This window comes from Equus przewalskii, chromosome 22, assembly GCF_037783145.1.
Source record: "Equus przewalskii isolate Varuska chromosome 22, EquPr2, whole genome shotgun sequence".
Lineage (NCBI taxonomy): Eukaryota > Metazoa > Chordata > Mammalia > Perissodactyla > Equidae > Equus > Equus przewalskii.
Window position 1 is genome coordinate 9,052,490 of NC_091852.1, and position 25,633 is coordinate 9,078,122.

Consider the following 25,633-nt stretch of genomic DNA (forward strand, 5'->3'; position numbering starts at 1 on the left):
GAGATCACCCACATCCTGACACAGTTGAAACTGAAGCTCCAAAGCAAGGTGACTAAGGTCACCTTGTGGGTTAGTGACTGAGTCGCAATCCCGTGTCTCAGGACAAACGAGCCTTCCTTCACACCACACTGTCTTGCTTCCTCCTTTGGCAAAACTATTAATCCTACTGTAATTTAAATGTAACCCCTAAAAGAGCCATGCCTAGTTTCTCATAGGTTTCATTTTATTGAAAGTAGAATTTTGCCCAGCACAGCAGTTTTGATCACCTGTCAGACAGCTTGTCAAAGCAGAATTCCTTAAAGGACAAAAAAAGTAAAAGGAGGGTTAAGTTCGCACGTTCTGCTTTGGTGGCACAAGTGGTTAAGTTTGCATGTTCTGCTTCAGTGGCCCAAGGTTTGCTGGTTCAGATCCCAGGTGTGGACCTGCACACTGATTGTCAAGCCATGCTGTGGCAGGCGTCCCACACATAAAGTAGAGGAAGATGGGCACGGATGTTAGCTCAGGGCCAATCTTCCTCAACAAAAAGAGGAGGATTGGTGGCAGATATTGGCTCAGGGTTAACCTTCCTCAAAAAAAAAAAAAAAGTAAAAGTAAATATAGGATGTTGTGAACCATGCTAGGAGCTTCCATATCCATTATTTTATTTAGTTCTAGCAATAGCCGTATTTTACAAAGTCTATTCCCTACAACCTGCCTCTGAGGGTTAAAAGGTAAAGAATTTCAAGATAGAAAAGGGAAGGGAAGAGAAAGGAAAGAAAGAATAACAAGTAAGTGGAATACATCCATGAGCTCAGTGAGCATTTAATAACTGTTTCTAGATGAAATAGCATAATTATGCATATAGTCCTGTGACGATGAAAATTAACAAAAACAGTGGAAAATTCACATGTCCAATAATAAACTGGTTTAGTAAAGCAACAAATCCAGTGATAAATTATGTGATAAGGAAAAAAATCCAAAATTCACTTTTGTTTGAAAGACAAAACAGATGTAGAATTTTAAACTGATTTTGCAAGAGTATTCAGATAATTATTCCAGTTTTAAGCGTTGTATAGAAAAAGGCTAAAAGTTTAAAAACTGAATTACTTAGGCAAGAGTTTGCCAGCTGTTGTTGTATAATAAAACTAGAGGTTGTGGTAGAATACGACATTGACTAAAACAGTTGTCTTTAAAATGATTTATAATGTCTATATAATGATTTATAATAGATCTTACCATTTTTCTTTAAAATAGATAAATTTTAACTGGAGAAATTAAAAGCTTTGTAACAGTAAAAGGATGATTTCACAAGAATGGAAAAGGAACTATTCTTTGACATTCTATCAATTAACAGAAAATCTTGCAGCAGTTTTAAGAGTTATACTTGAAAAATTTACTGATATATTCATTAGAAATAATATCTCCTATGGATGAAAGTATTGTTTTAACATGCCAATCAGTGACTAAATTGTCCGATCACCTGATTTTTATACCTAACTATTCATTCACACATTCAATTTATAGAGCTCTAAAATCAGGATGAATATTTATCTTCAGAGCATGGAAGGCTGTGTACTTCCTGTCAAGCAGGGACATCTTTACTCAGAGATGTTCTATTGTGTATGTGGTCTGACAGTAGGACGGCCTCTCCACTGGCACCTAATTTTCCACCATTAGATCAGTAACTTTGCGTAGGGGGTTTGGACCAGGCGTTGGAAGAGCAGGGTTTTAGGCTTAACTCTGCCAGGAACAATGGTGGTAATACTGGTTATTCCAGGATGGCCTCAGTCAGCTTCGGTGCAAGATGAGGGGGCTAGGCTAAATCAACGGTTTTCAAACTTGTTTTAAAATCCACAGATCCCTTCGTCCAAACAGAATCTCACACAGTGCCTATCACATCAAACAGATAACAAGGAAGTGGCTCTGGCTGCAGAGGAGAGGGAGGTCAAGAGTGGAGTTGTCTACAGCGTCCCAGCCCTCAGGAAAGTTCCATAAAGCATCTTGGTGGCTCCTCCAAGCACAGTGCTAAAACCACTAGTTTAGTTTTACTCTAACACAAAAGTCATTAAGAGGAGGCCCTCTGGTAAATAAGGACTATAAATAAGTTTTGCTTGGTCTGCCCAGTGTTTACTTATTTATTCTAATTTAAACGTTATTAGGTGGGCTTGCACCTTCCAGTTCAGCCAAGTCTGTACCACTCTCTGTTGCTGACACCAATGGCCTTTTCTCACACACATTCATGCTAACTGCCAAGGTCCTGAAGGTGGCCAAGTTTGTGACCCTGGGATCTAAAGTCTCCTTCAGCAGTAACATTCTATGATCAATATTTTTTATAGAGCACTGCTTTCTAACTAGTTTCCTCTTTTGTTTTTTTTTTTTAAAGATTGGCCCTGAGCTAACATCTGTTGCCAATCTTCTTTTTTTTTTTCCCTTTTCTTCTCCCCAAAGCTCCCCAGCACATAGTTGTATATTCTAGTTGTAGGTGCTTCTGGTTGTGCTATGTGGGATGCTGCTTCAGCATGGCTTGAAGAGTGGTGCCCTGTCCATGCCCAGGATCCGAACCGGTGAAACGTTGGGCTGCCGAAGCAGAGCATGCAAACTTAACCACTGGGCGGCAGGCCAGCCCCCTGGTTTCCTCTTTTAAAATGCAGACAACTCTGAGAAAGGTAATGCAGTCATTCTGAAACAGCTGTAAGGTAAACGAATTTATCCGAATTTCCTCTCTAAATAGAGATACTGAAAAATCATGGTCACAGCAGGGACTAATGGGACAGGTTACTGAAAGCTGAAGAGGATAGGGAAGGGAGACATAAAAGATTAAATTCAATTTTCTCACCAAAGTTTACCCGGGGGCTCAGTGGAGAAACGGTAAATTCCAGGGATAGGCCAGAGAAAATACAAGATGAGGCAGCTGATACAGAAAGTAAGGTGGTGCTTCGAAGCATCATGGAAACACGTCACAGACAGACAAGCCAGTTTGAGGGGCCACCCACTGGCCAAATTTGGGAAAATTTGAGCATCAAAATAAAAACATTGAGAGTAATAGATTATAACCCACCAAAGAATGTAAGAATCCATGAGTCCACACTTATATAAGTAAATAAGCAAATGGGGAGAAGGAAACACTCTTACAGCAAAATGCCAACTAATAAATCTAGAAGGAACGATGGAGTTAGAATGTCATCAATGGATGCTAAAGTAGTCAGAAAAAATTTTAGATACAGGATATTGAGAACATATCCTATGTGTCAGGATACTGACAAATTCACTTGTAATTTACCAAGAGAAAAACTGTAACTTTATGGTGGAGAAAGCACCTTACCCGAGTGATCAAAGCTAACATCACCAATATTGGGACAAATGTACGGCAGGTGCCCCTGATATGGCATTGACAAGGACATGACATTATCTCAGTGGTATCTCTGCCAAAAAGTAGATAACCCAAATCTAAACATGAGGAAACCCTAAAACCAGAATGAAGGGCTTTTGACAAAAAAAAAAAAAAAAAAAAAGAGTATTGATCTGTTGTCTTTCAAAAGTGTCAAGAAGGCAAAGGCTGAGAAAAATTTCCAGATTAAGGGAAACAAAGGAGACATGACAACTCAAAACAATGCATGATCCTGGACTGGATCCTGGTCTGGGGGAAAAAGGAGCTTATAATTAATTATTAGGATATCACTGGGACAATTGAGAAAATCTGAATTTAAATTTGGACTGTGGCATACAATATATCCATGTTAAAAACAACCATGGTTATTAAAGAGAATGTTCTTCTTAGGAAAATACCAAAATACTTGGGGTTAAAGGGACAATGTCTCCAACTTACTCTCAAATGGTTCAGGAAAGAAAGACTGTGCGCAATATGGACTCTTAGAAAGAGAGCGAGTGAATGGTGCAAGATACAAATAAATATGAATCTCAGCAAATGGTGTATGGGAGCTCCTTGCACAATTCTTAAAATTTTTCCATAAATTTCAAATTACATCAAAATTAAAAGTTACCAAAATGCTAAAAGGAAGTTTTCTGGAAATGACTAGGTAATCCAGAATGCCCTAAACCACACTGTAAAGTAGAAAGTATAGAATGTAAAAATGCATTACCTGCCAAGCAAAATGGTGTTTGCCAGAGGAAGTGAAGCAGATGCTGACAAAAGAAATGTGACCCAGGAAAGACTTAAGGTTAAAAGTGCTTTTAAGGTGCAAGTTCCATACTAATTTTTTAGATCCGACTTTCCTTGACATGAAAGGAAGTAACTGTCCCTGAACCATCACACTGGAGTGAGTAGGAACACACCCAGCCGTGTTTCCTTTTGGGCTTCTAATCTAAAGTCAATATTTTAATAATCTCTTTGACTCTCCAGTTGGTTGCTCTCCAGCTACAAATGCACCACTACCATTATATAATTAAAGGAGAATAACAAATAATTAGAATATAGATTACACAGGTGCTGATTTACAAATGCAAACCTCGTAGCAGAAGATTAAGCTCCCAGGAGGCTGGAGGTGTGTGTGTCTGCTTATTGCCATCATAATTCATTAATGGTCAAAGCAACGCTGAGATCAATATTCCTGCAGTCACGGGAGTGAGAAAAAATGATCAGCACCAAAATAAGATACTAAGACAGTCTCAAAATGTTTCTCCCTAAATAACTGAGAAACTAGTCATTGTCATGAATTTGAAAACTTAAGATTTTCTTAGCTGTTCTACGTTCAAGATGTGGCACACCTTAAAGGATCTTGAAAAGAATTCTTGGGGCTGGCCCCGTGGCCGAGTGGTTATGTTCGCACGCTCGGCTCCAGGCGGCCCCGTGTTTCCTCGGTTCAAATCCTAGGCGCGGACATGGCACTGCTCATCAAACCACGCTGAGGCAGCGTCCCACATGCCACAACTAGAAGGACCCATAATGAAGAATATACAACTATGTACTGGGAGGCTTTGGGGAGAAAACGGAAAAAAATAAAATCTTAAAATCTTAAAAAAAAAAGAATTCTTACTCCTCTAGATAAGACCAGTTTTTTTTTTTTCATCTTGGTAAACAAATGGAAGGGGGGGCTGGCCGGGTGGCACAGTGGTTAAGTTTGCATGTTCTGCTTCAGCGGCCCGGGGTTCGCTGGTTCAGATCCCAGGCGCGGACATGGTACCCTTGGAAAGCCATGCTGTGGCAGGTGTCCCACACATAAAGTAGAGGAAGATGGGTACGGATGGTAGCTCAGGGCCAGTCTTCCTCAGCAAAAAGAGGAGGATTGGCAGCCGATGTTAGCTCAGGGCTAATCTTCCTCAAAAAAAAAAAGATGAAAGGAAGGATGCTGGGATATGGTAACCACCACGGAAGGCAAGACAGCACGTGATGGTCTCACAAGCAGCTCAACCCTGAAACATACTCGAAGAGGATGTACAACTGAGCCTGTAATAAGATTTGTGCCTAAACCAATGGTTCCAGTGCAGATTCCTGGGTCCCAGTAGAGAGCATCAAATTTAGTGGGACTATGTTTGGAACCAGGGAGTCTGCATTTTTAAAAAGTATGGTATGGACTGCTCTTTGAGAAATATTAAGAGAGGTAAGTGTTATTGTTTCTATGGATTTAATTACTATTATACAATACTTAGTGTGTTATAATAGTAAATGAACCTCATAGTAAATTAAAGTCTGGGTGAAATGGCACAAAGCAGCTTGTGATGATTCCTCAGCAGCCCCAGGCCCATCTCCTGTGAACACTATCACAAACATTTCTGCTTTTAGTTCTTCTGGTTGTAAACAACGCCGCCCCATATCCCCGAATTTTTAAAAATAAATACTATGCTTTTACAATATGATCATATTTTAGATAAGTTAGAACAATGAATATTTGAAATAGTGTAATTGGCCTCTTAGGTATCAATTTTGTGCAAAACTTGAAATAGTTTAACTCCTGCCAAGAGTAATCAAGAATTGCATAAGTTAAGACTAGGAGGCAGTGTGTATGGCAACTGTGTTTATCTGTGTGGCTACGTGGCAGGCCACTTTAGCCAGTAATCAGAAGTACAATGGAACTTGTAATTACACACTCCTAGATAATGGGAATTTGGACAGGATGAGTTTGGTGACTGGCTCCTGTCCTCTTGCAGTCAGCTCACCTTGGTCATTTCATTAACTTTGCACTAAATTGGCTCCAAATGTCATGTGATTGGAGTTTTTAGACCTCGCCTACGAGGTTACGGCAGTTTTACTTGCACCTGCCATAATTTAACAGTAGCTTGTGAACCATGCTGTTATTTCAGGGCATGGGAACATCTAGAAATGATTCAAGTGGCTTTTATGTTATTTTAATTTTCAGAGTTATAATTTTAAAATAGTTTTTATCCTGTAACAAGGTCATCTAAGCTTTCATTCAGTGGGAGCAAAAACAATTCTGAGCATATATTCTTTTGGACCAGAAGTTAGATGTAATAAACAGTATAAAGAGGCCACATGGCCATGTACTATGCTATGAAGTATTCTGTGAAATATTAGAGATAATTCTGAGAACATTTAAAAGAGCATATTTTTAAATTTAAGTTGGAAGTTAAAGTCCTTCCCCAACTTTAAGTTTGCAAATATAATCTTGTAACTGGGCATCAATAATAGAATGGAAAAAAATGCCATGGCTGCAAGATCAATGGCACCATAATGTGGCCTTAAGCTAGAGTTTGTTGATAGCTGCGCTCTAAGGTTGAACTCCCATGACCTTACACGTATGCCTATGGAAAATCACTCATGAATTATGAATACTTTGAATATATGAAGTGTCTGGAAAATTATTCCTCTTTTCAATTTCTTGGTTATTTCCAGTTACAAAAGATGAGAATTTAGCCAATTTATGTTATCTTCATTTACCTCCCAACTCCTCCCAGTGTTGGGTGGTTAAATCGCTATTTTTAAGTTTTGTTGTGGTTACCCTTGTAACTTTAAATAGTACATAATGCCTCAATTTCTCATTCTAAAACCTTGAGTCAGTATCTTAACTTCCCATTATAGAAGCTGCAGGTATATACTATCCTTCCCTTCATATTTTCTTCACTTTCCACTTCCCACCATCTGTTGGCTACACTTTTATATAATGAAGATTAATGTCTGCTTTTCTATTCTGCAAAATAACCAGGACCTCCTTTCTTTGTCCTTAGGTTGACTGTAAGAGTTTAAACCCAATCAGAGTACTTACATTATTAAGACTACAACAATATTGTGCACTGCTGAGCTAAACAGCATGTTAGGATCGCCATTTCCTTTTCTACAACAGCAGTGTCATAACCCCTCACCTACTCAAAGAAGAAGGTTTTGGCACCATGTACTAGTCTTTCTCTCATACTTCATATGTTACCGAAAATCATAAAACGCTTATTCTTCAAAAGTGGACTATAACATTCTCAATTAGCTTTTTGTTTTTTCTGGAATTCTTAATTGCCTATCTTTTTATTGACTAAATACATACTTTATCTTATACCCAAGTATTTCTGTTTTTGTTTTCTTCTCTCAATCACACTCTGAACTCCATGGAGTTCTCTTTTGCCCTAGAGTCCTTCCCTTTGGAGCTCTTCATTTTCCTGCTCCAAAAGGAATGATTTTGTCTCATACTCTACTTTTCCTTCCTGTGTGAGGTCCCTTGCCACCTTTCTTAGATAACTTCCTCATTCTGCTGGAATACATAGTCAAGTAATTTTTTAAGAAAGGGTCTTAAGAAGTAAATTTTCTGAGTGATGGTTTATATGAAATGCCTATATTCTCCTCTTGCAGTTGATTGATAGGTTGGCCAAATATGAAAATTATTTTCAAATTCAATATCCCCCAGAACTGAAAGGATTACTCTATTACCCCCCAGCAGCTAGAGATGTTAATGAGAATTTGGGTGCTTAATTTTCATTCGTCTGTAGGTGGCCTAATTTTTCTCTCTGGAAGCTTTTAGAAAGTTTTATTTATTCTTAGAGTTACAAAATTTTACAAAGTTGTGTCCAACTGGGTTATTTTCCCCATTTATTGTAGTTGGCCCTTAGGGGTTCTCTTTTAATGTAAAGACATATGTCCTTTTCCCGGAAATTTTCTTATGTAATTTCTCTTTTACTATTTTCTCTGTTCTCCCTTTCTGGATCTCACATTACTTAGCTTTTGGACTTCTTAGATTTGTTTTTACAACTCCTCTTTTCTCGTATTTCCCATCAGGGGTGGAGAACGCTATTTGCAGCTCAACACCTTCTTCTCTACTGTCATCTTGTCCACATCAATTGATTAAAATAAAAATAATAATAATAATCTTATTAATAACCTTGTCAGCCTGGAGCAGAATCTTTGTTTTCACCACTTTGAGTGCCTCTTCCAGAGTCATGCCCACTCAACTGTTGTTCCAGGTAGCATCCTCTCTGAGAGTTGATGCTAAAAATGTCAGGGGGTGGAATTGAAAAACAAAAAAAACACCTTAGTGAAGTCCAATTGTAGGTATTGCTTTCCCCTCTTCTGCCAGGCTCACCACTCTCTCATAGATAAAATTAAATTGGTCTGGCCTAATTTGTACTTCACAAAATCATGTTGATTACTACCCAGTACCTTGTGCTGTTCTAGGTGGTTGCAAATTGATTGTTTGATGATTTGTTCTTGTATCTTCCCAGGTATCCAAGATAAGCTGACTAGTCTATAATTACTATGGTCATGCCTTTCCCTGTTTTAAAAAAACAAGTACTCCATCTGCTGATTCCACTTGTCAGGACCTCCTCCTGTCCAACCTTCCTTTTCTAATAAAAGCTGGTGGTCTTGCAATTACATTTGCCAATTCCTTAAGTGCCCTGGGACGTGAGTAATCAGGCCTGCTGATTTGCATGTACCAAGCTTTCTGAAGTGCTCTTCAATCACTTCTTTCCCCTTGTTTGCCTTTGTACCTCCAAAGAGATAGCACTTAATCTGGTTTAGTTTCCTTATCATTACTGATTAAAAAGAAAACAGGATAAAAACACAGTGAAAGCCTCTTTTAGTGACCTGTTAATAGTTTTGTTTTCTTGATGATTTAGTGGTCATATTTTACATCCTGTAAATCCCATCTGCTATTCTTCCTCCCCTCCCTCCCAGCTTGCTTGAATCTATCTTTCACTCCTTCGTTGCTTCCTTTCTTCCTCCCCACTCCACTCTCTCTTTTTCTTAAATTTCTTATAGAGGGGAAAGGGAAGGGAGGACAAACAAAAGAGACAAAGAGCTCCACATGACTTTATGGCAGAGACATTTGGTAATCACCAAATATCCATGTGCTCTCCTAAATGTCCCAGCCCGCTTACAGTTGGGGCAAGGGGCATGTGAGTACTTCTGGCCAATAAGTATGTAAGAGCTACGAGTTCCTCTTGTCCTCTTTCCTCCTGCCCCAGTGAGCTGGAAGGCACACTGCAGCTGGTGTAACAACATAATTCAGGTGGCCTGGACCCCTGAGTCACCACCAGAAGGTGGCAGTCCTGGAGAGCCATCAGACCCCCAGAGGACCATGTGTTAAGCCGCTAAGATTTTGAGGCATGTTTTTACAGCACAGCCTACCTTATCTTCACTAATACAGTACCAATTTCTGGATTAGTCAGATTATGCTAGGTTTTGCCAAGGGAACAAATTAACCCTGACATCTAAGTGGCTTAACAAAACAAACTTTTATTTCTTGTGGTATGGGAGCTAATCTTCAAAGAGGGCTCCAAGGACTCTTACCTCCTGGTAGTCACATCCTTGTATGGTCACCTCCCACTCTGTCTCTGCACTGATCCCATGACTCACTTTAACCAAGAAATGTGGCAAAAGTGACACTGTGACAGTGTCCAGCCTAAACCTTAGGAAATCCTGACAGCCTCTGCATTTGAAGTCACTCGTGATATAGGACATCCTACTGCAAAGAGAGGCCACATAGAGATGTCTAGAGACTGAGACTCCATGTGGAGGAGCACTGAGGTACCAGACCTGAGCAAAGAAGCCATCTTCAGTTCAACTCTAGTCAAGCTTCCCAAGGACTCCAGCCTCAGGCACCTTCGAGTACAACCACATGCAACCCTAAGTGAGCCCAGCCAACCCACAGAACTGTGAGATTAACAACAAATTATCATTTTAAGCCATTCTGTATGCAATGGCTTGTTAGGCAGCAACCACTAACTAAAGCATGGTACACGTCCAGTGCTGGTGAATGGGAGTTGGGCTCCACACAGACATTTATGGAACCATGTTGATACAGATCCCATCATCTTAGATCTACACCACTGGAAACACGTGACGTCCTTTTTGCACTGTCAAGCGCAGAACGGATGGGGGAGTTGCATACCAAATTTACATGTTTCCATCTCTTCTTCTTCCAGTCCATTGGCCAACAAGAAATGTAGGGGAGTGAAAGGAGATTCAATGAGCACTGAATGTCTCTGCCACAGGACTTGCCACCCAAAATTTGTCTTGTTTTCCTCTAGTACTATATCAAGGTTTATCCAGGAATCATACAATGGGCTTTCCAAAAATTGTAAACAGTAAAGTGTAGGACTGGCTCACATAGCTCACAAGAGCCAACTGAGCATATCTCCTCACAATTCTACATTCTGTGATGCCATATTGGAAATGGGAAATCAGTTATAGTGGAAATATTTCACCACAGAAATTGGCAAATACTTAAAGTCAGGGTTTTTCCCCCACTGGAGAGCTAGTTGTTAAACATTTGCCTGACCACTAGTTGTATAGGATCCAAAATATACCTATAATCCAGGTTGTCCCTAAACCCATGCATTTTCCTTCATCATTATAGGCAGGACTTTAAAAACTCACCATCAATGGTCTTATCTTTCTATTCCATATTTCAAATAACAGGCTGAACTTATGAATTGAGGATGTTTATATGAACCTGAGTGACCTTTTATTAATAATAAAAAGATGACAATTTGAAATTTTCTGTATGTAATCAGAATGTGCATATTTTAATAGTTCACTTCAGTACAGTATTGGAAGCATTGCCATAGAGTAAGTATAGAATGTACTATTTTCAGGCAGCACTGACAAGGATTTCATCCTTCCAGCAATTATTACATCTAATAACACTACCTTAGCTACTGATTTATTCTGAAAGCTCCAGTATCTTTTGGGCTTTAGAGTTTATAAGACTAAAATCCTCTCTTCTAAGCCTTGCTGAAAGAGTTAATTCAGCTTCCTGTTCCAGTTCACCAACTCTTCCTCTCCTGGCCTTCACAGTCCCCCAGCCCCTGCCATCAAGAGAAAGGCCATCAATAAGGTTCAAGCTTCTATTATGGGATATGAAGCAATAACATTTTAAATAGCACCTTGGAGGCCTGAAGGAGTTAATACATCTTTCGGCAGTGCCTACTTTACAGCTCAGGAGTATTTTAGACCCTGGAAACCTGCATCATTATTTATTAAAAGCATGAGAAGGGTCCAGTTGGAAGGAAAATCTCATTCACCAAGCAAGAAAGGATATGCTTACAAATGACATTTAAAATTAAGATGACCAGAGAGGCCAGCCCCATGGCCAAGTGGTTAAGTTTGGCGTGCTCTGCTTTGGCAGCCTGGGTTCCATTTCTGAGTGCGGACCGACACCACTCACTGGCAGCCATGCTGTGGCAGTGACCCACATACGAAATAGAGGAAGACTGACAACAGACATTAGCTCAGGGTGAATCTTCGTCAGGAAAGAAAAATAAAAAAAATAAAATAAAATGACCAGAAACTTTTTGCTATACACAACAAGGGAACTGAACTTGATCTGTGCCTAATTATATGATAAAATAAAATATAAGATAGCAATCAAGGAGACAAGTCGTGTTTAAAATGCTGCTTACTGAGCAGAACCCAGTGAGAACACCTATGAATAAATTTAATGTTCACTAATTCAGAGTAGGGAAAAAAAGAAAGAATTCTCATTGTACCCACCAACCAACCCATTTTCCATCACAATGTTGATAATTTTCTGGGAACTCTAATACCTTTTTGAGTTTTAGGGGTTATTCCATGTGTTAACAAAGGCCCTTTTGCTTACAAGTGTGACTGATTCTATTTTCTAAAGATGTCCACACTAGTAAACATTCTGGCCACATGTTCTTCAGACAATGTGATGGTGACATTCCTTCATTGATATGTAGGGTCCCGTTGAACCTGGCCCCCACAAATAGGATGAGGTGGAAATAACACTGCATGATTTCTGAGGCTAGGTCATAAAAGATGATATGGCTTCCACCTGGCCCTTTCTCCTTGGGACCTGTGCCTATGGAGCCTTGAGCCTCCCAGTGAAAACCCTTCTGCCTTGAAGCCACCATGATGAAGACACCACAGAGAAACAGAGAGACTTCCATGCCGCCCAACTCTTCCAGGCCCCTCTCCTTGAGTCTTTCCAGCCCAAGTACTCGGCATACATAAGAATTCAGTTTTAGCCCCTGCTCTTCAAATTGCCACCCATGAAACCAAGTTGGAGCAGAAACAAGCTGACAGCAAGTCCTGCTCAGACTGCAGATTTGTAAACAAAATAAGTGTTGTTTTTAAACCACTAAATTTTGGGGTGATTTGTTACATAGCCATTGTAGCTGCAGCAGGACATAACAGAAGCCCTTCAGGTTAGCATTATCAAAATAGTGGAGAAGGTTACAGTATAAAGATTGGAGAGTATCTAACGGAGCGCCAGAAGAAGAGGCACAGCTAGGTCTCACGATGGGTTGAACAGGAACTAAATCAGAAAACCCGCAGCAGCCAATCGCTACTTTGCTCCAGTGTCATCCCTCTCATCTTCTGTCTTCTTCTTCAGTCTCTGTCTTCATGGCCCTCATTTCTGTCTTTCAGCACCTCTTCCTTCTCTCTGCAGTCACAGAGTTCGTGTGCTCCTGGTTTAAGAGATCAGACCACACTAACTAGCACCCTTTCATTCCAGTGATGAGTTCCTGGGAGAGAGGATCTAATCGGCTGGCCCTGAGTCAGATGTCTGCTTCTGGTCCAATCAGTTAACACAGGGAAGGGCCACACTGCACCAACATGGCTGCTACCCCCACACCCCAACTTCCTCAAGAATTCTTACAAGCCAGACTCAGCAGCTTCCAAACACGACAATACAGCTAGTATAATTCTTCAATGTTAGAAAGTATACTGGATGTTTTTATCTGTACATAAAACCCTACCGTAGATTCCCCTTTACAACAGTCCCCCCTTATCCATGGGGATTTGTTCCAAGACCCCTAGTGGGTGCCTAAAACCACGTATAGTACTGACCCTACATAAAATATGCTTTCTGCTATATATCCATACCTGTGATAAAGCTCAATTTATAAATTCGGTACAGTAAGAGATTAACAATAACTAATAATAAAATAGGACAATTATCATAACAGACTGTAACAAAAGTTACTGGAGATTTTGGCAACCTCATCATACAATTTTTTTTTCCCATTTAATATTTGCAGATCATGGTTGATCATGCATATCTGAAACCCTGGAAGGCAAAATCTTGGATAAGGGAGGACTGCAGTAATTTGCTGGTCATTTGGTTTACAAATCTGCTTAGATAGGTGCATACCAACCTCCTCCCCTTTCCCATTTCACTCTCACGATTATCTGAAGGGGTGCTTCTGGATCTCCACAACAACAAAGGAAGTGGATCTGGAGTGATGTGAGCTCAAGGAGACTGAACTCAATGATTAATCTTTTTTATTTCTTTTTTTTTTTTTGAGGAAGAGTAGCCCTAAGCTAACATCAGCTGTCAGTCCTCCTCTTTTTGCTGCGGAAGACTGGCCCTGAGCTAACATCCGTGCCCATCTTCCTCTACTTTTATATGTGGGATGCCTACCACAGCATGGCTTGCCAAGCGATGCCATGTCTGCACCTGGAATCTGAACCGGTGAACCCCAGTCTGCCAAAGCGGAATGTGCGCACTTAACCACTGTGCCACGGGGCCGGCCCTAAAGTCTATCTTCTAATGTGGAATTGACCTCTTATTTTACTACTTCTTAACTGCTTTTTAGGGCCTCTGAGCAACTGGGCCAACTAGAGATCACAGAGGCCCTCAAGGAAACTGAGGATTCTTGATGAACTTTCATAATTTTTCCCCTATTAAAAATTTCCCTTTGCTAACTAATCTGTGGTGTTAGAAGTCAGGATAAGGGGTTAATATCCTAAATATATAAAGAATGCATACATCTCAACAACAACAAAAACAAACAACCCAATTACAAAATGAGCAGAGGATCTGAACAGACTCTTTTCCAAAGAAGATGTACAGATGGCCAACAGGCATATGAAAAGACGCTCAACATCATTAGCTATCAGGAAAATGCAAATCAAAACTACAATGAGATATCACCTCACTCCCATCAGAATGACTATAATTAACAAGACAGGAAACAACAAGTGTTGGAGAGGATGTGGAGAGAAGGGAACCTTCATACACTGCTGGTGGGAGTGCAAACTGGGGCAGCCACTATCGAAAACAGTATGGAGATTCCTCAAAAAATTAAGAACAGACCTGCCCTACAATCTACCTATTCCACTGCTGGGTATTTATCCAAAGACCATGAGAACACAAACGCATAAAGATACATGCACCCCTATGTTCATTGCGGCATTATTCACAACAGCCAAGACTTGGAAGTCAGGACAGAGGTCACCCCTGGGGAAGGGAGAGACTGGACAGGGTCTCTTGGGCGCTGGTAATGTTTTGTTTCTTGTTCTGAGAGGGTGGATACATTAGTTTCCAGTTTATGAAAGTTCATGAAGCTGTACACATAGGAAATGTACATTTTTCTGCATGCACGTTACCTTCAAAATGTTTAAAAATACTTCACTAATTATAAGACATTGGTCAAACTAGCCTTACTATATCGCTGATCAATCTGTAGAAATGCATATAATTACATATATGATTTAATGATGCAAATAATATTCTTTGTAATAAAATATATAAAATATAATATATAAATATATAAAACATATTATATATATGTTTGTTAGGGTACAAACTCCATTGTAATTTTTCCTCAGGATGCTACATAGATAAACCTCTCACAGAAAATTAGGGTCCTCGATCTGAGAGGCAGGGAGTGTCAATGGCTTGAGAGACTGTGTAGGTTCCAATCTGCCCCATGCTAGCTTTATGACCTTGGGGAAGTCATTCAGCCTCAGTGTCCTTATCTATAAAACGGAAATATTAAAAATAACCTATCTTCGGGTACAAATAGGTGGTGAACAGAGGATTCTTAGGGTTGTGAAAATACTCTGTATGTTACCATAATGATAGACATATGTCTTGAGACATTTGTCCAAATCCATAGATTGAACACCACCAAGAGTGAACCCTAAGGTGAACTATGGACTTTGGGTGGTAATGAGGTATCCATGAGGTGCATCAATTGTAGCAAATGTACCACTCTATTGGGGGATGTTGCTAATGGGGGAGGCTATGAGTGTGTAGGGGTTTGAGGGCATATGGGAAATCTGTGTACCTTCCTCTCAATTTTGCTGTCAACCTAAAACTGCTCTAAAAAGAATCAAGTCCTTGGGGCTGGCCCTGTGGCTGAGTGGTTAAGTTCACGTGCTTTGCTTCGATGGCTGAGGGTTTTGCCGGTTCAAATCCTGGGTGTGGACATGATACCACTCATCAAGCCATGCTGAGGCAGCGTCCCACATGCCACAACTAGAAGAACCTACAACCGAAAATACACAACTATGTACCGGGGGACTTTGAGAGAAAAAGGAAAAATTAAAAAAATCTTAAAAAAAAAAAAAAGAATCAAGTCCTTTTAACAAAAAAAACCTAGCTCATAGGAATGTTTTGAGAATTAAAAGAAATAATGCATAGAAAGTGCTTAGGACAGTGCCTGGCCCATAGTAAACACTTAATTAGCGTTAGACTATCTCAAAATAAAAGGAAAAAGCACCTCTATTTGTACCTTTTCCTATTCCCCCCGCTCTAACTCAACAGAGCCCACTGCAATTCAGCAAACATTGGTTGCACACTCTCTATGCCAGGTCCAGGCAGAGCAGACACTTAAAGCATATTTCTGGCTGTTCAGAGGCCCCCACTGCAGAGACCTAATGTCCTGGGAGGACGTCTATGCTGGCAGCACTCCCTGAAAGGTTCTGTGGTTCTTTTCTTCCCTGGTTCACGGCGGGTGCTGTTCGAAGTTGTGCACATTTCCACCCGAGCCAGTGCGAACACAGGCAAGCGCTCTGGCGGGGTTCCCTAAGGGACCCGCGAAGGAGGAAGGTGAAGCGGATGGCTTTGCTGCCGTGTTTATTTTTTGCTGCGGTGGTTGTGTTTTGTTTCACCACAGCACCAGTTGACTTTACCGAAATAGAATCACCTCCTGTAGTCTTTTCTAACACCAGTATTATTTTAAGGAAACCTAAGGAGGTGGGACAAAAGAAAATGGCTATTAATCAGGACTTCAGTCCCGAGCAGCGTTCTCCATGAGGCGCCTTTAGAACCGTCCAAGTTGAACAGAGGTTTGGAGGTCATGTGTAGCCAAGGTGATGTGCAGTGGACAGGATCAGAATGATCAGTTACCTCCTTCAGAATCCACGGTCTCCGTGTCTCCAGGAACTCCTGCGCCATCAGATGAGCTGAGAATCCATGGAAATGGAATTGGGGGAAAATGGAAGGGAAATATTACTGCTAATGAGGCAAGCCTAACACTCTAACAAAAAGCAAAAATAAAAACATAACAAAACACTTAAATCCCTAAAGCTGTTTTGTTTCAATTTTTCCCCCCTTCTCTTTCCCAATAAGCAGCTTCCTGAGGCCACCCTGATATATATTCCTCTTTCCTTTCAGATACAGAATTGGGTACTTTGCAGGAGTTTGGTTTCTCTCCTGCCCTCAGCCAGGCAGCACAGAGCCAGTGAAGGGAGGAAGAAGGCCAGGGGGAAAGGAGAGCCGTAACTCAGCAGCGAGCAGAGGAGTCACCGGCGGCCTTCCAGCGCAGGCAGACCCGCCAGGCAGTCTCAGTGTGCAGGGGTGAGGAATCTTACCCACTTGGTTATTTCCAGGCAGGCTCGTTCAGTGGTTAGGGCATGGGCTCCTGGTCAAAATGCTTGGGTTTAAATCCTGGTTCACTCACTTACCTTGTAGTTTCACCCCTCTGGGCCCTCAATTCTCCCATCTGTAAAATGGGGAAAATAATACAGCCACCTCCTGGAGTTGCAGTGAGATTAAATCAGTTCATAGCTGTAAAACACTTAAAACAGGGCCTCGCACATATTAACCACCCAATAATGTTAGCTTTTATTATTATTATTATCACCTTGGCATATCACCAAATCATAATTACAATGCAACATCATTATATTATATTGTCCTCCAGCTCCATACCACGAAACCACCGTACAGGCAAAAATTAGCCAGTCATTTTGCTATTTTAGTTACTAAACACTTATCAGATCCAAGATGAAACACACTCGGCTTACTAAAGTCAGTAAAGACTAAAGTGAGCTTCCAGGAATCTATTTTGCCAGTAATCCTACTTCTAGGAATACTTTCTATGGGAATTTTCAGATATGCAAGAACAAGGTGCAAAGAAGCTCACGGCAGCATCATTTAGATGGTGAAAAACTGCACACAGCTGCGGAACAACCTAAGAATGATTGAGCTGGTTAGGGCACTGCAATACTACAAGTATTATGCAGCCACTAAGACGGGTGCTTATGAAGCCTTTTTATTGACTAGGAAACACTCATGAAAGAAACCTAAGTAGAAAAGCAGGCTTCAAACTGTGTGTTCCACAGGATCACGTTTGTAACTACATACACACATTTGTAGAGAAAACAAAACTCCAGGAAAATGCACCAAGACATTAACAGTGGAGTTCTTGAGGATAGAAGGATGTTATGCATGGTTTTTGTTTACATTTCTTCATATTTTTCGGTGTTGCAAATTATTTTTATATTTGGGGAAAACATTAAGTCATAAAACCAAAACATTTAATGAAGAATCTTTCAGAAGACACATAGAGGACTAACATAACAGGAACTAAATCTATGTTTCCTAAACTAGATTTTTTTAGCCCGAATCAATGCCACATAACAGAAACAGGTGCTGCCACTCTTCAATTTATCTTCACTTTGGAAAGAAAAACTATGAGAAATCCCTCCGTTAGAAAAAAAGAGGGAGCAATACGGTGGGGGCAGTTGGGGAGGACAGCAAGGGCCTCTGAGGTATTAGCCTGCAATTTGGCATTGACTAATCACAGGCATTTGTTTTCACAACATTGGGGAGAAACATCCTTGGCCCACAGCAAAATGGAAGAGAGCCATCTATCAGCCCTTTTGGAAAAAGTTAAAAAAAAAGAATTCTGTGGTTAAAAAAAAAAGATGAAAAAGAGTACAAATGCAAACAGGACATCAGACAAGCGCAAGTAGTCAAGCAATGGAATTCCCGAATTCCCATGCCTCCGCACGCAGAACCATGCTAATAAACCTCCCGCTCTGAGTCCTACGCCCAAGGAAAGATTACTAATAAGAGTCTAAATCTGAAAGGCTTTGGGAAACCTCAGGGAATGCCAGTTTAAACTGCAGGCCACCTAATACCATCAGGCCCCAGCTGAGGGACTGCCCTCCACCTGGGGACCTTCCCCTCTCGGCGAGGCGCTCCGGAGAGGGAGCCTTGCGGGAGCTCCGCCTTGGCCTGAAAGGTAAGATTAATAAAATTAGGATTATTTATGACGCTGGAGTGATTTAATAATATTTTTCAAGAACCTGAATGATTTATGCAGAGGAACTGCTGTTTCAGTAACTAAACCCTTTTGGATGGACTCCAAGATAAACCAGACTTGTCTGGCTTCCGCCCTGGGCCCCTCCACCTCTTCCAGTTTCTCTTGGCACAGAATCTCTTCTACTTTCCTGGAGGGCAATGGTCAAGGAGATGACCTTCCTGGCTGCTTTATCTACCCTTGTCCCCACCTCAGAATCTCTCTCAGCTTCACTCTTTGCTCCTTCAAATCTCAAAGGAAGAATCGAGACGGGACGGAAGTAACATTTATTGACCGTCTTCCACACGCCAGGAGCTGGCAGATGCATTACCTCACTTAATTTCCACAAACACCTTGTGAGGTGGCACAGTTATCCCTATTTTGCTTGTCAGGGGATAGAGGAAATTTATTCTTTTAGCAGCTGGTAGGCGAATTCCTCTTGGGGACAGAACCACTGGTGGGAAAACGTGTGGCTCAGCCTCTCTGGGCTGTAAAGAGGGATATGGGGAAGTGTGTGGAGAAAGCGAGGGAGTCCTGGGCCCCTCACGCGGGAAGAAGAGAGGCAGAGGCAACAGGAGAGAGGAGGTTTGGAGGGCACAGTATGCCCCCACTCTCAAAACTGTAACTCTTCAATTCTCCAATAAACTGAGTAAACTCGTGAAATGCTTGCTGAAAGAGAATTTTCTGAATGGGTTTGTCGGCGTAGAGTAAAACAGAAGCCCCATATGTTTCACGTGAGATGGCGACAGGTGGTACCATAAGGAAACGTTTCCTAAATCAAAGAGTAGGAAGTCCCCAGTTGACATATAAGTTACATAAGGGAAGGGAGGGTGACACTGAGGCTCAGAGAAGTTAATCAACTTTACTAAGATCACACAGCAGTGATGCATACAGGCATCACTAGCAGAGACAGAACTGAACCCCAGTCTGTCTGTCTCCAGGGTCTATTGTTTGTTTATTCGATTCCACATGCTACACTTAGTGAAATGGCTTTCTCCTCTCTACAGCCAACTCTTCTGCTGGTGTATTCCATCCAATCGTAGTCATAGTGGTGAATATTTATTGAGTGCCTACTCTCAGCCAGGCATTGTTGCATGCATTAGCTGATTCAGTCCTTACAACACCACGATTTATCTCAGAGTATAGGTATTCAGATTTTAAAATACGGGAACGGTGGCTGAGAGAAGTGAAGAGGCTAGCTCGAGGTCCCACTGCTCTAAGCGGTGAGACCACCATTTGAACCAGACTGTGAGGTTCTCTTACCTCATCACTTTCCACCTCCTTGAGAAATGATTCCTTTAATTAACCCTGTCTCTCTCGGCGCACCTTGGGCTGTGCCCTGAGATGCGACCTGGTGGGGTTTGTAGAGGTCCTGCGACACTGATCACAGAAGATGCTCTGATGGGCTCAGGGCAAAGGCACGGCCACAGCTCAGGCTCGTAGTGTAACTCGGGGGTTGGCAAACTTCCTCTAACGGGCTAGACAGCAAGTATTTTCACCTTTATGGGCCGCACTGTCTCTGATGCTAACTACTTAATTGCTGCTGTCTATTTCTGAACACAAATTCCAATTTCATATAATGTTTACATGTCACAAATTATTCCTCTTATGATTTTCTTTTTTTGAGGAAGATTGGCCCTGAGCTAACACCCGTGCCCATCTTCCTCGACTTTGTATGTGGGACACCTGCCACAGCATGGCTTGACAAGCAGTGCGTAGGTCCGCGCCAGGATCCAAACCGGCCAGCCAGGGGTGGCCGAAACGGAGTGTGCGAACTCAACCGCTATGCCATGGGGCCGGAGCCCCTCTTTTGATTTCCCCCCCAACCATTTAAAAAGGTGAAAGCCATTCTTAATGTGAGAGGCACAGAAAAATGGGAGGCAGGCTGGATTTGGCCCAGCGGTCACAGTTGGCTGACCCCTGGTTTTACTCAAGTCTCCCTCCTCCAGGCTGCCCAGCCTTGGGCTGGGCTTTGATCCCTCCTTCCTCTCCCTTTTAAAGCCACACAGGTTGAGTTCCCTGAGCCTCTGCTCACAGCTCTCTCATGAGGAGCTCTCCTCCAATCCTACAGCTTCTCCTGCGGAACCACAAGAAAGAAGTTACCTGCTGTCCCCAGAGGAGGTGGCCACAAAATAAGATGGAACTGCCGTCATTTCGATGACCCTGGTGAAGCTAAGCCCCAGGGACAGGTTAAAGGAGTGTCACCCTAAGGCTACAACAAGGGGCGAGAATAATACGCTTCAAATGGACTGAACATCCTAGAAGGAAATCTCTACGAGGGGTCAAGAAGTCATTGCAAGAATCTGAGTCCAAGGAAGGAATCTTGGAGCCCAAAATGCAAATAAATGCCTTTCTCAGGAGGTCAAGGCCAGAGGACAAGGGATGGCAGGACAGGAACGCGACTCAGCCCAGGGCCAGGGAACGGCTTAGGTCTAGACCCAGAGAGAAGACCAAAATGCATTAAGGAACAACTGAAATAATAAAAACTGCTAATACTTATTAATCATCTGCTATGTTCCTGGCTTTATATTGCTGAGTTCTTCATGTATATTATCTTATTTAACCCTTTTAACAGTCTGGTAAAATACATATTTAAATAATCTCCTTGTATTTATTGAGAAAAAACAAAAACAAATATTCATTGTGTATCTTCTCCGTAGCAGACGCTGTGCCAGATGCTGAAGAGAGGCGAGCAAGCTTGACCAGACCCTGTCCCCACTCTCATGGAGACCGTAGTCTGGGACAGGAGTTGGCAAGGCTTTTCCGTAAAGGGACAGACAGGGAATATTTTAGGTTTTGTGAGCCATAAAGTCTCTGCTGCAACTACTCAACTCTGCCACTGTAGTACCAAAGTGGACACTGATAGTGTGGAAATAAGTGGGCATGGCTGTGTTCCCATAAAACTTTATTTACAAAAACAGACTGCAGGCCAAAGTTGGCTATAGTTTGCTGACCCCTGACCCAGTAGAAGAGACAAACATTAAGCAAATAATTACACAAATAACAACTATGAAGTGCTTTCAACTAAAAGTTCCTGATACTAAAAAAGCCTATAAAAGGAGGGATTTTACCCATTCAGAGATCAGAGATTTCCTAGAGGGAGTGGGCCTTAGATCTAAATGTAGTAATTACTGAAGAAGAGGACTTCCAGATGGAGGAATCAGCACATACAAAGGCCCTGTGGTAGAAAGGAGCATGATAGACACAAGATTGAAAGGTTTACATAATTGGAGCAGGAAGAGTGAGGATCAGTGGATATAAGATGAGGTTGAAAGGCAGGTAGGGATGACAACATGTAAGATCTTGTGGATCTTGTCAGGAATTAGGTCTCTATTTAAATATAGAAACTATGGTACAAGAAGTTAAATAACATACTCAAGTCTGTATAGATAGCAAAAGATGGAGCTAGAAGCCTAGTCTGTTTACTTCTAGACCCAACTTATTCTCTTTGTTCCCTTTGGTTTTGTGTTTGCCCAGTGTCTTTACAAATTTCCCTTTATGAAATTCCAAAATCTCTCAACTAAATTAAAAGGAAAGAGAATTTTGTCTACACCTAGGCTAGAAGGTCTGGAAGGCCCTGACATCAGCTGGAAACCAGAGGAAATCGGGTAGAGAAGTCCCAGTTACAGAGAAGGAAGTACAAGGATTGGAGATAGCTGTGTTCTCTGTTCTCTTTTCATCTCTGATGTGCCATTATATGGAGCCTTAGTAAATCATTCTTTCTACTCTATGTCAATAATAGTCTTCAGAATATTCTCAAACTCCTTAAACCTGCTCTGGCGTTCCTTCTTGATCAAGCCCCTGCCTACCCCTGCAGCTCTGTCATCGCCACCTCACTTGCCACTCTTCCCTTTGGGAAAGTTGGATGACTTGCTCTTCCAGGACATCTCCACAGCCCCTCTTTAATTCCACACAGGTCCCTCTGCTGGAAGAGGCCAAGCCTGGCCCTGCCCCTTTGTCTGGATACCTTCCCTTCTTTAGGAGTCAACTCTGCCGGAAGCCTTCCTGGCCTCTTCGCCACCAAGCCTGAACACTGTGTTCCTCTTCTGTGCTCACAGTTCCCTGTGTTAACGGCTAACATCCTAAACTACTGTTTGCAGTCTGCCTCCCACAGGACTTTGAGCTTGTCAGCTCGGTGACAGCAAAGACCTTATCTGATAGGCTCTGCGCATTTTCGATGGAGAGGCTAACTCCTCTAACTCCCCTTTTAATAGGGAGGTTAACTTGTTTAACTTGTGAATCCACTTGTTTCTGCCTCTTAATTCTCCTATTTCTCCTTTAGAGCTCCTAGCCCTGGGCCTCATATCAGCAGTTCTCAAAGTGTGGTCCCCGATCCAGCAGGATCAGCATCACCTGAGAACTTGCTGGAAATGCAAATTCCCAAGCCTTCCTCCACCTCTGTAATCAGAAACTCGGGGGGACGGGGGGGAGGCGGGGGGAGGGGGGGTGGTCCAGCAATCTGAGTTTTCAATAAGCCCGCAGGTGATGCTGATACGCACTGAAGTCAGAGAACCACTGCCTCGGAGGAAGTTATTGCTCGTTAAATTGTTGACTCCATGAAGAGGGTACCCAGTTAGTTTCAATGGAAAAGAAAAAGAGTAATTGAAGAAATGACAACACTTTTATAGGCTGGATTTTTAGAAAAGGCACTTTCTCAAGTGGTATTTCAAATATGCGACTGGTTGAGAGAAGGTTCTCCTTCGTATGCCTTTAAAACAAGACTGATTCTCCTCTGGCTGGCTCAGTCTGGCTTGGGTGTGGTCGAGGGGGTTTGGAGGCGATAACCTCAACAGGTGCCTTCAGTGCTCAGGTCTCTGCTTCTCGGATATTCTATATACTATGAAAGAAATGTAAGCTAGGGAGTGGGGCATTATTGCCAGGGGACTTTGGGCTCTCAACCCACAAGGAAGTATAGGCTTTTTTTCCCCAGTAAGGTGAGTCTTTGCCAGTCTATACTCATAAAAAGAGACCAGGACCTCTCTAGAAAGGTTACTGTTTGTTTTTAGGTCATAAAATGAATCCTTGCTTTGTTTTCAAAAGAACATGCTCTTCATGCAATCTATACAAACTGAATGACAAGCAGGTGAGGTCCAAGATTGGAAAGATAAAACTTCATTTGTTGATTTTTGGCCTAGAGCTGAAACAATGGGACAAAGGAGTGGCTTGTTGGGATAAGCTCTATAAAACACAATAATATTAGTCATGTAAACAGAAGAAAATAGGAGAGGCTTAATGAGATAAATTACACCCAGTCACCATAGTAGGGATTAAAATATTCTGATAAAGCAAACACTAAAAGCTCCTAAAGAAAGGATAAAGGGAAGAGTGATAACTTCAGATTTCGAGAACAATGGGTCCTTCTCTCCAGGGCGCTGTCTGACAAGAGGAGCTTTCAGAGGCTGCCTGAGCCGGCTGTGAGCGCCCATTAAGATCCCACTTTTCATCCAAAAAAGAAAAAAAAAATCACCCTCCACGCAAACCACAGGCAGACAAAGCCAACACATTCTTTTCTTCTTTTCTTCCCTATTCTTGTATCCCCTTCAGAATTGCAAAGCAATCCATTCGGCGATAGAGGTCTGCAGGGGAAGAAAGGCTTTCACAGATCTCCAACGCGCTATTTGCATTCTCTAGATTTGTTGGCCTGACTTCCAAAGCGTGAATGGCCGCTGTTCTCAAGCTCAGGGGAAAACAGCCAACTTATCCACGTTTAAGATACCTGCGTGAACAGCAACTTCTTCATAACCGTAAAAATAAGGACGTTTGAACAAGTAAAGTACGGCACGCGGATTTGGGCTATTTAAACTAACAGCACTGCCAGCTCTTGAGTCGACATTATATATTTAAATAATTGTCTTGATTAAGTATGCATCTATAACTATGAAGAAATGGAACTTTTTAAAAACTCAGATGGGTAAACTGTCACTGGCTCACACTTCCATAAACTCCGTGCCAATGGTGATGAGCACAAGGTTGCCAAAAGCCAGTGAGCATTTAAAAAACAATACAGTAATAATTTAAAAATAATAAAAATAACCAGGCTACCAGACTCAGTCAGCTCCAGGTTAAAAGCTGGCAATGCTACTGGCTAGAGAGGACACCATCTGTGCTTTTCAGGAACATTCTTTCTAGGTGTCAAAACTGAGCCTAGGTGTTTTCAAAATAACTTTTGTGGTTTGTTTGGTTGTTTTTAAAAGTACTATGTATGTATTTTCCATTTGTTATGGAAAATATTAAAAATGCAGAGACTATTACCAAAAAAAATTAAAAGAGCCTGTGATCATAAGACCTACATAAAGCCACATTTTGGTTTATTTCCTTCCAGACTTTTTTCTGTGCATATATTAAGATGTGCAGACACACAAGAATACACAAGTATGATGCAACTCAACATCATAATATGATATACTAATATAATATACAATTGCATAAGCTACTTTTTTTCACTTGACAACTATAAACATTTTCTTGCTAATAAAAACTTTAAAGCAAAGGTGGTAAATTGGTAACCAAGAAATAGTTAGATTGGTTCACACAGTGTTCAACCACTTGGAGCTGAGGAACAGCTGTTCCTGTGAAATGGGGTCTGTGCTCTCCACTTCACTGCAGTCCCCACCACTCCCTACTGTCCTCCATCTGAGATTGTCAGTTGCTATTTATAATTTTACTTGCACTCTTTTCTGTTATTTTTTTAATACTAGAATTAACAGGAAAGTGAAATAATTCTTCTCTTCTCCACGTCTCCACTTTATATCCAGACTACTTCACTTGTTTTTATTACTGCTTGGTATCCAGGTTTAGGATCCTTTTACTAAAGCATGCTTTGTCAAGACTTCAGAAAATATAGCATTCTCTGACTTCCATATTGAATCAAATCACCACTGTTGGATATTTAAGTTGTTTCTAGTTTGCTGATATTACCAATAATACTGGAAGGAACATCTTTTTACACAAATGTGAAAGATAACGTTCCTAG

General features: G+C 41.5%; 1 long non-coding RNA gene across 1 annotated transcript in view; it reads right to left on the reverse strand.

The window, feature by feature from the left end:
- LOC139078791 (uncharacterized) overlaps window positions 1-23,068 on the reverse strand; it is a 59,993-nt gene extending 36,925 nt beyond the window's left edge. The window contains exon 1 of the long non-coding RNA XR_011531904.1: window positions 16,482-23,068. This is a non-coding gene — a long non-coding RNA (uncharacterized lncRNA). The remainder of the gene's footprint in view (window positions 1-16,481) is intronic.
- Between the last annotated feature and the right edge of the window lie 2,565 nt (window positions 23,069-25,633).